The 15,130-nt window shown below is 40.7% G+C and overlaps 1 protein-coding gene across 1 annotated transcript in view; it reads left to right on the forward strand.

Annotated features, from left to right (window-relative positions):
• KIAA1328 (KIAA1328 ortholog) overlaps window positions 1-15,130 on the forward strand; it is a 227,307-nt gene that overhangs the window by 192,477 nt on the left and 19,700 nt on the right. The window lies entirely within an intron of this gene.

The following is a 15,130-nucleotide window of genomic DNA, read 5'->3' on the forward strand; positions in this document are numbered from 1 at the left end:
TTGTTCAAGAGTTATTTTATGTCTAATGGCAGACAACAAAATCACATTAAGTCAGCAACTCCTGGTTATGTACTTTATATGTACACTAAATGCATTGGAGAAGCAGCATTAGCACTTCTGTGCTGCAATGAGGAAACAGCAGCATTGTTGTTACTAGTCTGAAAGCATCTTGCCTTGTTTGGACAGGATCACAATTTTAGCAGTAAGTGCCTAGAAGAACAATGTAGAGCCCTTTCTTTATCATGTCCCATATTATCTCAGTGTGAAATCTTGAGTTTCACAACAAAGTGAATGCAGATTAAAATATGAATTATACACCACTCGTTAGAGATGACTTTGTGCAGTGGGAGGACAAGAATGCATGACCATTCATAAGAAGAGTTAAATGTTTCTTGGAGAATGAGAGGGCTTGAGTCAGATTTAACCTTCTCTTGGCCCAGTGGACTAGGAAAATGTATGCTTGATATTATCCTTGATACTATTCTTGGCAGCAGTTGGCAGTTTATTTCTCTCTTCTGAGAGAACTTGTGATATTTAATAGGTGAAAAACCACTATCAATATTAGCAAATTTGTACTTACTTGCTGTAGAAACACCTTTCTTCTTTTTTTTTTTTTCCTTCTGAAGGAAGGGATGATAATTCTGGGAGGATTTAAGAACTGGTACAGATTGGACTCTGTTTCCCTCAAGCAACTGCATGTTTAAACAAACAAACCACAAGATTGCCTAAGCATTTCTCTTAGAAGCAAGAGTTAGCTTTACAAGCCAATAATATCAGATAAAGAGTGTGCAAAGATACTGCCTGATACTGTCTAGTAAGGATAAGTTGAGATTCCATTGAAGCACTGAGGAGTAGTTATAATTATTCACATCATACAACTTCTCAGTAAAAAGAATTTTATTCAAGAGAATTGATGGTCTATTCTTTTTCACAGAGGGGAGTAAAATATTTGTTGAAATATGCTGTTAGAAATCATATCAGATAAAGTGATCAGTGAAAGGGGTCTGATTAGCTGTCATCTTTAAGGGTTTATTTTCCCAGCTGATGACAAATTTTGAAAAATCCTGCATTTCTGAGGTACTCTTTCCCATGCTTCCTTGCTTGCTTTCTCTCCGTTGGTGCTGTAAATATAATTGACCAATTTAAGCAGCCATGTTGTGCTTTCCCTCAGTCATGGCCTTCTCTAATTGAAAATGGTAAATGGACAAGTATTTCTGTGGAGACCTAAAACTGATTCTATCCTTCATCAAAAAAACCTGCTTGGGCAGCAGGTCGGTCTCAATTTATCACTGAATGGTTATAAGCTTAGACTGCAGGTTTAACTAACTAAATTAATCAATATTGAGAATTATTGCTGCTTTTGTGCCACTAAAGTCAGGATTTGTCAGCATGTTTGTTATAATCTGTGATTTGGGGGGGTTAACAGTTTAACCACAACAGTTGGCACAGGGCTGAAACTTGCAGCACAAAGCCCTAGCCTAAGAGCAAATGTATTTATCGTCAGTATGTGTAAATCTAATTACTTTGGACTATTTAAATTTATAGGACTAGATTCAACTCGTATTTGTGCCAGCTTTAGCTAGCACAAACCCTGGCACCCAGCAGTAGCAGCAGAGGAATGCCTGCCAGGAAGAAGGTGTTGGAAAGCGACAGAAGCTCCCTGCCAGCGCGAGGCATCAGGGTGCTAGCACAGCTTCTGGAGAGAGTTGGCTGAATAAGCAGTCATGGCAGGTAGAAGATGCGTTGGCTTGATAGCCTGTCTTGGCAGGGCTCAGCAGAGGCTTCAGTGTGTTATACCTACCTCCTGCTTGAGAAAGAGTTGCCACAGTCCTACTTTCTTCTCTCTGAGTGAATCATGTCTGAGACGGGAAGTGTGTCTAGAAGGTAAAGATGCATGCTTTGAGAGCCTTGGTGCTAGACTTGTAGAAGGATCACACTTGCAGGATGAATGTGCAGAAGTTTGGTTTAGTGAAGTCTTTGGAAGAATAAACATTTCTTTATCTTCCATGCTGAGATGGGCTAATACTAGACTTGTTTGCTTGTTATGCATGCCCGTTGCTGTTTCTTAAGCCAATTGTCTACACCTGTGTGAGCCCCTTGGAATTATGTTCAAGGCAGGTGTAGAAAGCTCTTCTATTCCATGTACTAAAAAAAATCACACGCAAGGTTGAGGCTGGGAAAATTTGAAAGATTGAGTTCTTTCCTCGTTCCTAAAGCTTAGTTGCTCTGATTATCTTAAACATTACCTTTTTTTGGTAACCAGGGACATGTTTTTCATAACTGTTGTTGGCCTGGAAAACAGACTAACAAGTTAAGAAAGGTAACAAGTTTACCATGGCACAGCAATGTGCTCTTGTGGCCAAGAAGGCCAGTGGCATCCTGGGGTGTATTAGGAAGAGTGTGTCCAGCAGATCAAGGGAGGTTCTCCTCTCCCTCTACTCTGCCCTGGTGAGACCTCATCTTGAATACTATGTTCAGTTTTGGGCTTCCCAGTTGAAGAAGGGCAGGGATCTTCTGGAGAGGGTCCAGTGGAGGGCTACAAGGATGATCTGGGGACTGGAGGGTATGTCGTATGAGGAGAGGCTGAGGGAGCTGGGGCTTTTTAGTCTGGAGAAGAGAAGACTTAGAGGAGATTTGATAAATGTTTATAGGTATCTGAGGGCTGGCTAGAAGTGGGGGACAGGCTCTGCTCACTGCTCCCTGTGATAGAACAAGGAACAATGGGTGTAAATTACAGCAAAAGAGATTCTGCCTCAACACAAGGGGGAACTTCTGTACTGTAAAAGTCATAGAGCACTGGAACAGGATACCCAGAGAGATTGTGAGGTCTCTTTCTCTGTAGAGTTTCAAGGCCTGTCTGGATGTGTTCCTCTGTGATCTGTGTTAGATAGTATCGTCCTGCTCTGGCAGTGGAGTTGGACTCGATGATCTCCTTGGGTCCCTTCCAACCCCTAACATCCTGTGATCCTGTGATCCTGTGACTACTGGTTTTGTCTGTGAGCTAGAAGGGAGGTGGAAAAAGGAGGTAGTAATATTTCCATGCTTTCATTTATGTAAAGAAATTGTTACTAATGTAGATCTTACCTATAATCAAGTACTGCTTTCAGTAAAACAAGTGGTGTGCTGCAGAACAGAAGTGAAATTGCTCTAAATCAAAGTATTAAGTGGTTGTTTTTTTTTGGTGTGGTGTTTTGTTTTATGTTGTAAATTGTCCTGTCTCAAAGACCACTCAATTTCATTACAGCCCTGATGTGATTGTCACCATCTCCCCACACAGAAACAGTTGCAGTGTCAACTTTGGCATAGAAAGCCCTGTAACACCACAGATAATCAAGCACTTAAAAAGACATAGGCAAAGGTTGTTCTAACTCACCATGGAAACAGTTAAATCTCCTGTAACGTTTTTAAAATTTTTCACTTGAAATATCTGAGATGTGAGTTTAGGAACAGTTAGGTAAATTAAGGGATTGAGTGATAGTCTGGGGCTTCAGCATTAAGCTTCTATTTTCTTGTTGCAGTTTTAAATCAGCTTTAATGCTGGCTGAAGGCATTGTTTTGGGGTGAAATTTCTTGTAGCCATTAAAACAAGTGATTTACAAGTTCCTGCAGTATGAATACTATATTGAAGCTGTATTATTATCTGTTAGGCTACAGCGGCCTGTTGGAGATTTTATAAACAGATTGTATTGTGTAAATTTGTGTTTAGGGACATCTTAAAACCAAAGCTATTTATCCAATTGCCCAGCACATCTCAGGTGAATGTGTATTCAGGGACTTTTAAGCAAATTAATATCTGATGTAAAATATAATGTGCAGAGTTTTATGCTTAATAATGCACGTTGGAATAGTCTAGAGTAAATCTGTTGTGCTGAGTGTGAGCAAATACAACAATGATGAGATGTAAGCTTTTGCTTAAAGGTAGTTGCCTTTCAGATACGTGTATATTGGATGCTTAAATATGGCATTGCTTTTAAGATAATGCTAAGAATCATAGAATCATAGAATCAACCAGGTTGGAAGAGACCTCCAAGATCATCCAGTCCAACCTAGCACCCAGCCCTAGCCAGTCAACTAGACCATGGCACTAAGTGCCTCATCCAGGCTTTTCTTGAAGATCCCCAGGGACGGTGCCTCCACCACCTCCCTGGGCAGCCCATTCCAATGCCAATCACTCTCTCTGGGAAGAACTTCTTCCTAATATCCAGCCTATACCTACCCCAGCACAACTTGAGACTGTGTCCCCTTGTTCTATTGCTGGTTACCTGGGAGAAGAGGCCAACCCCCACCTGGCTACAATGTCCTTTCAGGTAGTTGTAGACAGTAATAAGATCACCCCTGAGCCTCCTCTTCTCCAGGCTAAACAGCCCCAGCTCCCTCAACCTCTCCTCATAGGATTTGTGCTCCAGGCCCCTCACCAGCTTTGTTGCCCTTCTCTGGACACGTTCCAGCACCTCAACATCTCTCTTGAATTGAGGGACCCAGAACTGGACACAGTACTCAAGGTGTGGCCTGACCAGTGCTGAGTACAGGGGCAGAATAACCTCCCTTGTCCTACTGGCCACATTGTTCCTGATGCAGGCCAAGATGCCATTGGCTCTCTTGGCCACCTGGGCACACTGCTGGCTCATCTTCAGCTTACTGTCTATCAGTACCCCCAGGTCCCTTTCCTCCTGACTGCTCTCCAGCCACGCAGTCCCCAGCCTATAGCGCTGCTTGGGGTTGTAGTTCCTTGTACTCCAAAGCCATAAGCAAGCACTGCAAAGAAATGGATTTTAATTTTATTTCACTTTAGGATCAGACACCATTCAGGAGTCAAAAGGAGGATGAGGAGAGAACTTTCATTTCAGATCTAAATTATGAATATTTTGCTTTGGAAAAGACCTTTAAGATCATCGAGTCCAGTTTAAGGAGATTAAAAGTATGTTTGGAGTGGGATGGTGAGTCAGGTGCTGATCATGGCGGCAGAAGTAAGTTTTGCCTACTCCCTGTGAAATCCAGAATCAAAAAGTCCGATATAGTTCCATATGCAAGTGATAAAACAAGACATTGGCAAATTAATCTCTCTTATTCACAGTGTAGGTTGTTAATTGTTCTCTCTGCTGGCTGTCGATATAACGTGAAATTTTCATTCCCCATTCAAGATGGAAAAAAGTTGTGGCTGAAAATGTTAACATTTGCATTTTTATTTGTTGATTTATTTAAAGGACAGCCTCTCTTATAGCAATCCATCACTCAGTGACACCCCAAATATGAATAATGTATTGTAGACTTGCGGTTACAATGTGTAATAAGTGCCAGAGACAGTAGAAGAATGTTAACTATGTTGCAAATGTAATATTTATCGACTCATAGTTTATTGCTTTCGAGGTTCAATAATACTGACCATAAGACATTAATATCACTTATCTTGATTTTAGTTGGGCACCTCTGTATGTAGGAATAAACCATCCCATAGTTACAAAATAAATGTGAATTTTACAGCACTTTGTAAGAAGTGCGTTATAGGTTTCTTTGCTTAGTGCTCACAGTTCTCCTTTTCTGCTTTCTCATTTACTTACATCTGACATTGATTCCACTCCAATTGTCTAATCGAGATCATGAGCACCTCAGCACTCTCCTAGGGGCTTTATTTACTGTCTGCCTTATGATCTTGTGTCATTGATGGTGTTTGGACCAGGTGTCTCTTCTTTCTCTCAGTATCAAAACAGACTTAGTTTTCTAGTGCTTCTGTCTGAAAACCGATGACTGAGAGGCTAAAACAGAGATGACTTCTCTATTGGGAAGACTTGCACAGCAAATCTAAATAACCTGTCTTCTAGAGGATCATGAGTATCAGAAACAGAAATGTTTAATCAGGTGAACACTTGTTACAGACATGGCATTTATTGACAGAGAAATTTTAAATCAATGAATAGAAGTGCATTAGAGGAATTTTGGAAGGTTAGCATTTGAAACCTAGGGGTTTTGAGAACCAAAATTTTCTTGATAAGGTACATAAAATAGAAATTTGCAGTAAGGCTGTGCTATGGTAACAAAATCAATCAGTAATAATCATAGAATCATAGTATCATAGAATCAACCAGATTGGAAGAGATCTCCAAGATCATCCAGTCCAACCTAGCACCCAGCCCTAGCCAGTCAACTAGACCATGGCACTAAGTGCCTCATCCAGGCTTTTCTTGAAGACCTCCAGGGACAGTGCCTCCACCACCTCCCTGGGCAGCCCATTCCAATGCCAATCAATCTCTCTGGGAAGAGCTTCTTCCTAACAGCCAGCCTATACTTCCCCCGGCACAACCTGAGACTGTGTCCCCTTGTTCTATTGCTGGTTGCCTGGGAGAAGAGACCAACCCCCACCTGGCTACAGCCTCCCTTCAGGTAGTTGTAGACAGCAATGAGGTCCCCCCTGAGCCTCCTCTTCTCCAGGCTGCACATCCACAGCTCCCTCAACCTCTCCTCATAGGGTTTATGTTCCAGGCCCCTCACCAGCTTTGTCACCCTTCTCTGGACATGTTCCAGCACCTCAACATCTCTCCTGAATTGAGTGGCCCAGAACTGGACCCAGCACTCAAGGTGTGGCCTGACCAGGGCTGAGTACAGGAGAAGAATAACCTCCCTCATCCTACTGGCCACACTGTTCCTGATGCAGGCCAGGATGCCACTGGTTTTCTTGGCCACCTGGGCACACTACTGGCTCATCTTCAGCTTACTATCTGTCAGTACCCTCAGGTCCCTTTCCTCCGGGCTACTTTCCAGGAGCTATCATTGCTATCTTCATTGATATCATTGCTATCTTCAGTACTTGCTCCAGAGTTTTGCTTCAGCAACTAACTGATACAAACTGAAGATACACTAGTACTTATCTTTGCTATTCAATTATGACCACTAAAAGCTTTGAAAACTCTGGAGTGAAATGCAGATGTGAACTGAGGACAGGGATCAGACCCGATTTTAACAATGTGAGATTTCCAGCTTGGCTTGAAATAAGATTTCACCTGTGAGGTCTGGCTCTTGGGAAGCTTGGAATTGAGTTCAGCCATGAATTGATAAGCCTTCATTATATTTTATGTTGTAGGCATCACGTAAATTTTGAAATAGCCTTCTTTATTTACATCTGAGGTTACCAAATTTGACACATCATCAGCTTCTTTTTCTTTACTGTGTGCAACAGGAACACCTATTTGTGTCCAAACAGCTTACCTAATAGCTGCTAATACCCTGATCTAGAGTAAGGTGTCCCTGCCCATGGCAAGGGGGTTGGAACTAGATGATCCTTGTGGTCTCTTCCAACCCTGACTGATTCTATGATTCTGTGCTGTGTAATAAGAGTTTTGGTGTGTCCATTGGTGACAATGAAAATCATACTGATAAATTCTGACTCGCAGTGCAAAAGGATTAATGTTAATTAGCAACTGTTGACTGTAATTGTCATCCTCATTAAAATGCAGAATTATGTATTTCTTAGTTATAAATAACCTTTCTAATTGTACTTGATGTATGCCATTTTAATCAAAAAGTACACTTGCAAACAGGCAGATATTTGCATTAATCTAATACTGGATCTTTGAGCCCTTTTTGGTCGTCTTTCAATCCAAAGTTGACTAGTTGAGGGAGGTCTATTACTGCTACATATCCTTTGCAGTTTTTTTAGTCAGCTCTGTGGATATGACAGCATTTTGTATTAAACTAAGGGAAAAAGGCTTTTGAGAATGTTCAGTGCAACAGGAAACATGTCAATTTTGAAGTAATTGGCAAGGTTTTCATCATTCAGTAGTATGACAATAACTTGATTGTAGTTTGAAAGTAGTAACCAAGCAAAGGCAAATAGAGTACAAATCACATTATGAAGCAGACTTAACTCTTTATGTCTGCTTTTTACCAACATTTTCACCATTATTTAGTTACTTTTTTCACATTTCCCCCCATCTGTGCTTTTTTGCAGATTCTCAAATACCACATTGAGCCTTGTGAGTGCTGGCTTATGGGATGCAACTGCTTATTTGCATTTGTCATCAAAGCATTGCAAACTTAGTCTCAAAATATTTAAATACTTCCAAATTCCTTCTGTGCTTTGCTTTACTTCCCCTTGCCTGCTGCCCCAGAAAAAATAGCCCCATTTGACTGTCTTTTCTTCCTCCATTGATAGTTTTTAAACATTTTATAGGAATTACTGTGATGGCAGTTTCTACAGAGCTTGACAAATAAAAACTAGTCTTAGTTCATCTCTTCATGGTTCTCTTAAGAGATGTTCTACATGATTGTCTTGCTAGTACTGTAGCTACTGTTCTTCTCCTTCAGAGGAGTTTCCTTTTGGTTTTCTTTGTCATGGGTTTAGTGGGATGGTTTTTGCTGTTGCTGTTGTGTTTGGTGGTTTTTTTTTTTTTTTTTTTTTTTTTTTTTTTTTTTTTTTTTAAGATGGAAGGAATTTTATAATATATGTAAAATAATTGCATTTTACTTTAAGAAGTCAGTCTCCCAAATGATGGCTCTGTCATACCTCCCCACATAGCTTATGTGCTAATACATTCCTCTTTTTCTCTTGTCTTCACCTGCCTGGACTTCTCAGGCTGTAATCTCCTCAGGGCAGGATCCTGGCACAGTACTCCCCTGTGCTTGGTTGGTCCCTGTAATAATGATGATTAACTGTGATGCTAGTATAGTTAGGGTGGAATTCATCTTACTTATCTTGAGACAACTGGGCTAGTTATCCTCAGCTCCTTTTGTGGTAAATGAGTTATTTTAGGATCAGCTAAATCACCTTTTGGTGATACCTGTCATCCTGTGGGCTGCAAAATGAGCCTGAAGTAACGCACACTGACATCTTATCCCTCTTGTAGCTGAAGATGTGCAACTAGAAGTATTTTTTTTGTCATTCATATATTGTTTATAGATTGGAGGTAAATGCAGGATTAACCCATGTGCTACGTGATCAGTGCCTTGATTACTAACACTTTTAATGTTCTTATTGTACATGAAAGGGCTTAGGTATTGAGCACTCTGGAAGAGGGGGTGGATATGTATGATTGTCAGCATATAGCATCTTCCTCAGTAGAATACAAGCTTGTGACATGGCACCATGTTTAGTAAAAAATTGTGGAGTGGAAGTTTGGAGAATCTTTTTAAGAAGTGACATGAAGTGATGATGCTCTATAACTCAAACATAGGTATTTGGTTTGTGCTGTATAGGTGACTGCAGTGTATCTGAGGTCTGCACAGGGCCTTGTACCAGCCATGTCCTGTCTCTACTAGTCAAATGTATTGTGATACATCAGGAGATGGACAAAACAGGCAGACACAGCTCTGTCTTCTTAATACTTTGCTGATGGTGGATTTCCTACTTACAAAAGAAATTATCATCTTTCCATCACTAAAGGATATTAACCAGTGCGTTTCATCTGTTGCATTTCCAGTTTTTAATGTACTTTTCTTTTTTTCTTCATGATGTTCTAATTCTCTGCCTCAATGAAGACCTCTAGCTTTTGTTTTTACTACCATGAATAGCTCAGTATCACAGTGAATGTCATCTCATTATTGTTCTTTCTCTCGGCTGCTTATGAATGCATGAAAGGGTTCAGGCCCTAGCAGATTTCTATGAGGCTCCACTGATGACCTCCTTGGCCACTTTATAGCAGGCTGATTTTAATATTTTCTCTGTCTTTCCTGCCTTTTAACCAGTAATCTATCCATTAATGGATTTTCCTCTTAGTTTATGGCAAATTTTCAGTCTTGGTGATAGATTTGCTGAAAAGCTTTTGGAACTCCAGATAGATTGTATAAACTGTATTTTCCTTTTTGAGATGTGTAATAATTCTACACATCTAGTAGAGGTCCCCAGTGAATTAAGACTTAATAGAAAGACTCTGCCAATATGTCAAGTTTATCGATTCTTTATTACAATTTTATCAATCTTCTTGTTTGAAGCATCAAGCCTCTTCGTTTGTGGGTTTCTGCATCATTTCAGACCGCTTTAAGAAAACCCTACATTTGCCTCAGAACTGAGGTAGTTTTAAGCAGTTAATTATGTGCTGTGGCTAATACTAAACTATTTCATACCTGACATCCTTCAGAAGTTCAAGAGAGAACCATCTGATCCCAGCAATTTATAGTTGTTCATTCCTGTTGATTTGTTCTGTAATATATTTATGCAACTTCAGTCTGAGAAAGATCTTCCACTGTGTCTTCTGTGTCTTCAGAAACTTCCTGAGCTCCTGTGTGATGTATATAGGTGAGCTCACTGAGCTTTTCTATTACGTTCTTATCATCCTTATGTGCTCCTTTATAACTTTATCTTCTCTTGGCTCTGGCAGATACTCTAACTTCCTATTTTGTTTATATTTAAAGTGGAACTAGTTGGACCTTCTACCTTTAGGATAACTCTTAGTCTTTGCTGCAATTTGTTGTGGAGCTTGGCTGGTTCTGTGGGTGTGCTAGTTTGAAGCTAGCTAGAATGTTTTGATGAGAAGAACTAGATCACAGGCTGTGAAAGGAAAACAGTGGTGATGTCTACTTCCCTCAGAGTCTCGCTGAGGAGTTTGGGAAGGAGAAATGAAAACATTAGATAACACTCTTGCCATTTTCTCTCACTCTCGCTTGGGCTACTGGCTGAGCTGCATCTTACTCTCTAACCTCACCCTCCATTTGGTCTAACCCACTTTGCTTTCTTAACCTCTGGCTGAGACAAAATTCTTCCTTAGGATTGGGGTAAGGTTGAGAGGGGCAGGGGAAAGTGTAGGGGGTGGTTGAGAGCCCCTCCTGGAGACTCAGGTTTCTGGGAGGGGAGTTGTGTGTCTGTATTACCTTTTACCTTGTATATTTCTGTCTATAGCTGTATATACTGTAAATATCTGCTTGTATATCGTGCTAGCTGTAAATAGCTTCATTCATATTTCCAGAGCTGGCTGAGTCTAGTCTGGGTGATTTCAAAAGTGTGTGGGGGCGGGGGGGCGAGGAACACCCAAACCGTCACAGTGGGGTTGTTTAGGCTGTGGTTTGGTTTTGGTTTTTTTCTTGAGATATGAATTTGTAGTTTGCCATTTTCTTTACTAGGGCCTGACTGGATGTAGCCATCTCTTTTACCATTCAGTTTAACTGATACGACTGTATTTCATCCTTTGGAAATCTTTCTCCATAGGTTGTGTTTCCTTTTTTTGGAGCTCTAGTATGACTATTAAGTAAATGTGTGCCATTTGCAATTCGGTTTAGCCTTTTAACTGCCCCTTTTAATTTCTTTAAAATAAACTTTCTTATTTTTATATTGTTTCCACTTATGGAGTGAATGATTGCCATAGCATTTTTTTTTCTCCATAGACATTTTGAAGTACTGTAATGTGCATTGTTACCCTTGGTCATCATATCTGAACAGTGCAAGTGTATGAAAGAAGTTTTGAGGAATAAACAACAAAGCAGACAGGTACTCCTCATCTTGGAAAAGAGCTGGCTAAGTTTAGAGTACTATCAAAAATAATAAGTGTGACATGAGAAAATGAGTAAGGAGGAATTCTTCATTTTCTTGACTTATGGAGAAACTGGTGGTTATCAGGGAGAATGGTGAGGTGGCATATTCAAAGTGTGCAACATTTAGACAGAAACCAAAGGTGCAGTTGTGTTGTAACTTGACTTCTTGTTGTCACAGTATTCTTAACTCCACGTACTCCCAAGACTTGTCATTGTAGTTTTCTCTTACTTACATAGCATTTTATATAAAGCCAGTCACTAGTGGTGTCCCCAAGGACCAATGCTGGGCCCAGTCCTGTTCAACATCTTTATTGATGATCTGGACGAGGAGATTGAGTTCAGCATCAGTAAGTTTGCAGAAGACACCAAGCTAGGAGCAGGTGTTGGTCTGTTGGAAGGTAGGAGAGCCCTGCAGAGGGACCTAGACAGGCTGGATGGGTGGGCAGAGGCCAATGGGATGAGATCTAACAGGGCCAAGTGCAGGATTCTGCACCTTGGACACAACAACCCCAAGCAGCACTAGAGGCTGGGGACTGTGGCAGGAGAGCAGCCAGGCAGAAAGGGACCTGGGGGTGATGGTGGATAGTAGCTGAAGATGAGGCAGCAGTGTGCCCAGGTGGCCAAGAGAGCCAATGGCATCCTGTCCTGCATCAGGAACAGTGTGGCCAGTAGGACGAGGGAGGTTATTCTTCCCCTGTACTCAGCACTGGTCAGGCCACACCTTGAGTACTGTGTCCAGTTCTGGGTCCCTCAATTCAAGAGAGATGTTGAGGTTCTGGAATGTGTCCAGAGAAGGGCAGCAAAGCTGGTGAGGGGCCTGGAACACAAACCCTATAAGGAGAGGCTGAGGGAGCTGGGGTTGTTTAGCCTGGAGAAGAGGAGGCTCAGGGGGGACCTCATTGCTGTCTACAACTCCCTGAAGGGAGATTGTAGCCATGTGGGGGTTGGTCTCTTCTGCCAGGCAACCAGCAATAGAACAAGGGGACACACTCTGAAGTTGTGCTGGGCGAGGTCTAGGCTGGATGTTAGGAGGAAGTTGTTGGCAGAGAGAGTGATTGGCATTGGAATGGGCTGCCCAGGGAGGTGGTGGAGTCACCATCCCTGGGGGTGTTCAAGCAAAGACTGGATGAGGCACTTAGTGCCATGGTCTAGTTTAATTGGATGGGTCTGGGGGATAGGTTGGACTGGATAATCTTGGAGATCTCTTCCAAGCTGGTTGATTCTACGATTCTATCCATAATACACAGGCTGTAATAATGACTTTTAAATAAATACACATTCATCTCTTAAGGGTCTTGTTAAGACATTTGTGATATATTAAGCCCAGTGTAGTTCAATACGACATAGTAACTGAAGATTTGGGCACCAATTTTTCCTGGATAGGGTAACAAAATAACCAAGGTGTCTTCCACACTATGGTAGGGAAAGTCATGGCAGTGTTTCAGCGTAATGGGTACTGAACTGTTCAGTGTGTTTTGTTTTTGTAGGCATTTCAGCATTACTTTTGGGTACTTGGAAGCTTGTAACTTAGCTTCTCTTTTTCTGATATTGTGGTGAATAGTCCTAAAGGCCGTAAAATGGGCTTAAGCATGTCCTGTCTTATTTACCTGCCTATCTGCATTGCAGCCAGAGGCGGGAAAACAGGACAAAGAAACCCAGGCTACTTAGTTTCTTTGCCTGAGAGGGGTTTCATGGGGACCACGCTCCTGTCCCGTGGTAGGTGTATGCGCCCCCATTCTATGGAAGACAACAGCCTGTGGGTTCTTCCATTTCTGTGTCTACTTGCATGATTGCCAGAGGTGATTGAGTGAGTGTGTGGCCAATGAGACCATTGGCCTCAGCCATTACCCTATAAATGGGAGTGAACAGGGGAAAGGTGCTGGTGTGCCCGTTCATTCCTCGCTGATCTGCCACCCGCCTGCCCATCGCCTCAGCCGCCTCAAGCCACCTCAGCCAGCAGCTGATTCCTCTTTGCAGCCCACATGGAATTTGCCACAGGACTTCTGTTGAATATTTTCCTGCCTATGTTATGGGCCACGGACTTTACGACTAGTGAGTATTCTCCATTCTTTGTTCAAGTTGCTAAAGGATTTTTAATCAGCCTCACAAGTGGCAAATTAAGATGCTGGACTCTCTGTTAAAGACATATTCTGAAAGCTTTCAAAATTCCATTGTGCATAGACATTCTGTGAAATAGTTCTGCTAACCTCATCCAAGAACTTGTGTGGAGAGTTGTAAATAAGTTTGGGGGAATTATTTTGTGTATAATAATAAATATTTCATAACTTTTAAATCTGCCTCATTGCATTTCACCCCAAACTCAGATTTCAACTAATCCCATTCACAACAGATATGTATTTGAAGGGAAAAAAAATGGTGGTGTAATACCAGATTACAGGTCTTTGTTCAAACTGGATGCACCAATTTTTACTGTAGAAGTGACAATTTTGTCTTTCCTTTTCAAAAACACATGCTATTGCATATTAAGTTTGCCTTAAGTTATCTTCTCATAGGAAAACAGTATCTTGGGGTACTTTTCACAATTTAATCCATAGATACCGATTATATTCTGCATTTAAATCTTTCAGTGCAATATGCTTCTAGCTTCCAGGTAATTTGGGATCACATAAAATAATTTTGATTCTTTTTGTGTTGTTTATGAGGTACTACTTCATTTATGGCTCTCTGGAAAAAAAAGAGAGATAAAAAACCCCCAAGCTACATTACTTCCTTTAGTGTGAATGTGTTGGGAGGGAAATAATTTGAAAACATGTTGGAAAATGAAACCTTTTATGATAATAATATAATATATTTGTCTTCTGCCCTGTATGAAGTTAATTTTGTCTGTTTTAATAGAGGTGCCTTAAGGGTTTTTTTATATATCCTTTGGTTCTTCCCACCCATAAGTTTTAAAGGAGAACATGGTGAAAATGATCTAGTTGAAGATGTTCCTGTTCCGAACCCAATGACCTTTAAAGGTCCCTTCCAACCCAAACTATTCTATAACTCTATGGAAAAAAATTACTTCTAAAGTTCTTTTTTTGTTCTGTAAAAAAACAGCCAAAGACATTCTGGAGTACTGATACATAATTTATGTATTTAAAATCTTTTAAAGCAGATTCTCAAAGCCTTTAAAGCCATTGTACTTTTAACTTTCAATTTTTGCTTCATCTGCATCGAATCATCTTTTACTACTTAAAACAGAAATTGGGTTTATTGAAACATTTCAATTCTGATTATTTTTTAATAAAGATGAAGAAGTCTAACCTAATGAAATCAGTGGAATGAAATGAGAAAAACTTAAAAAAAAATTAATAAGCTGAAGTCTTGGAGTTTTTATTAAGTCACATTTGGCCTTTGTGTTTCTCTGTGTGTACCATCTTGGATCAGTAGGGTGAGAAACATGCCCTGTGAGGAATGACCTTTGCACTGTTGGGAGGATTTTTTGTGTCTCGTTTCCAGGAGGATTACTAGAAACACTACTGATAGTTTTTTTGTGTGTGTATTAACTTCTGTGCCTGGGATGATGAAATTGTGGTTTGAGATGAGGAGCAGTACTGAATTCAGATTTTTTTTCCCCCCTCATATTTCAGACCTAATAATATATTTTGTAGAATGCATGCACATCTGTCAGTCCACCAGGTATCTGTGATACATCATAATGTACAAGCAGCTT

Source organism: Pogoniulus pusillus, chromosome Z (assembly GCF_015220805.1).
Source record: "Pogoniulus pusillus isolate bPogPus1 chromosome Z, bPogPus1.pri, whole genome shotgun sequence".
Taxonomy (NCBI): domain Eukaryota; kingdom Metazoa; phylum Chordata; class Aves; order Piciformes; family Lybiidae; genus Pogoniulus; species Pogoniulus pusillus.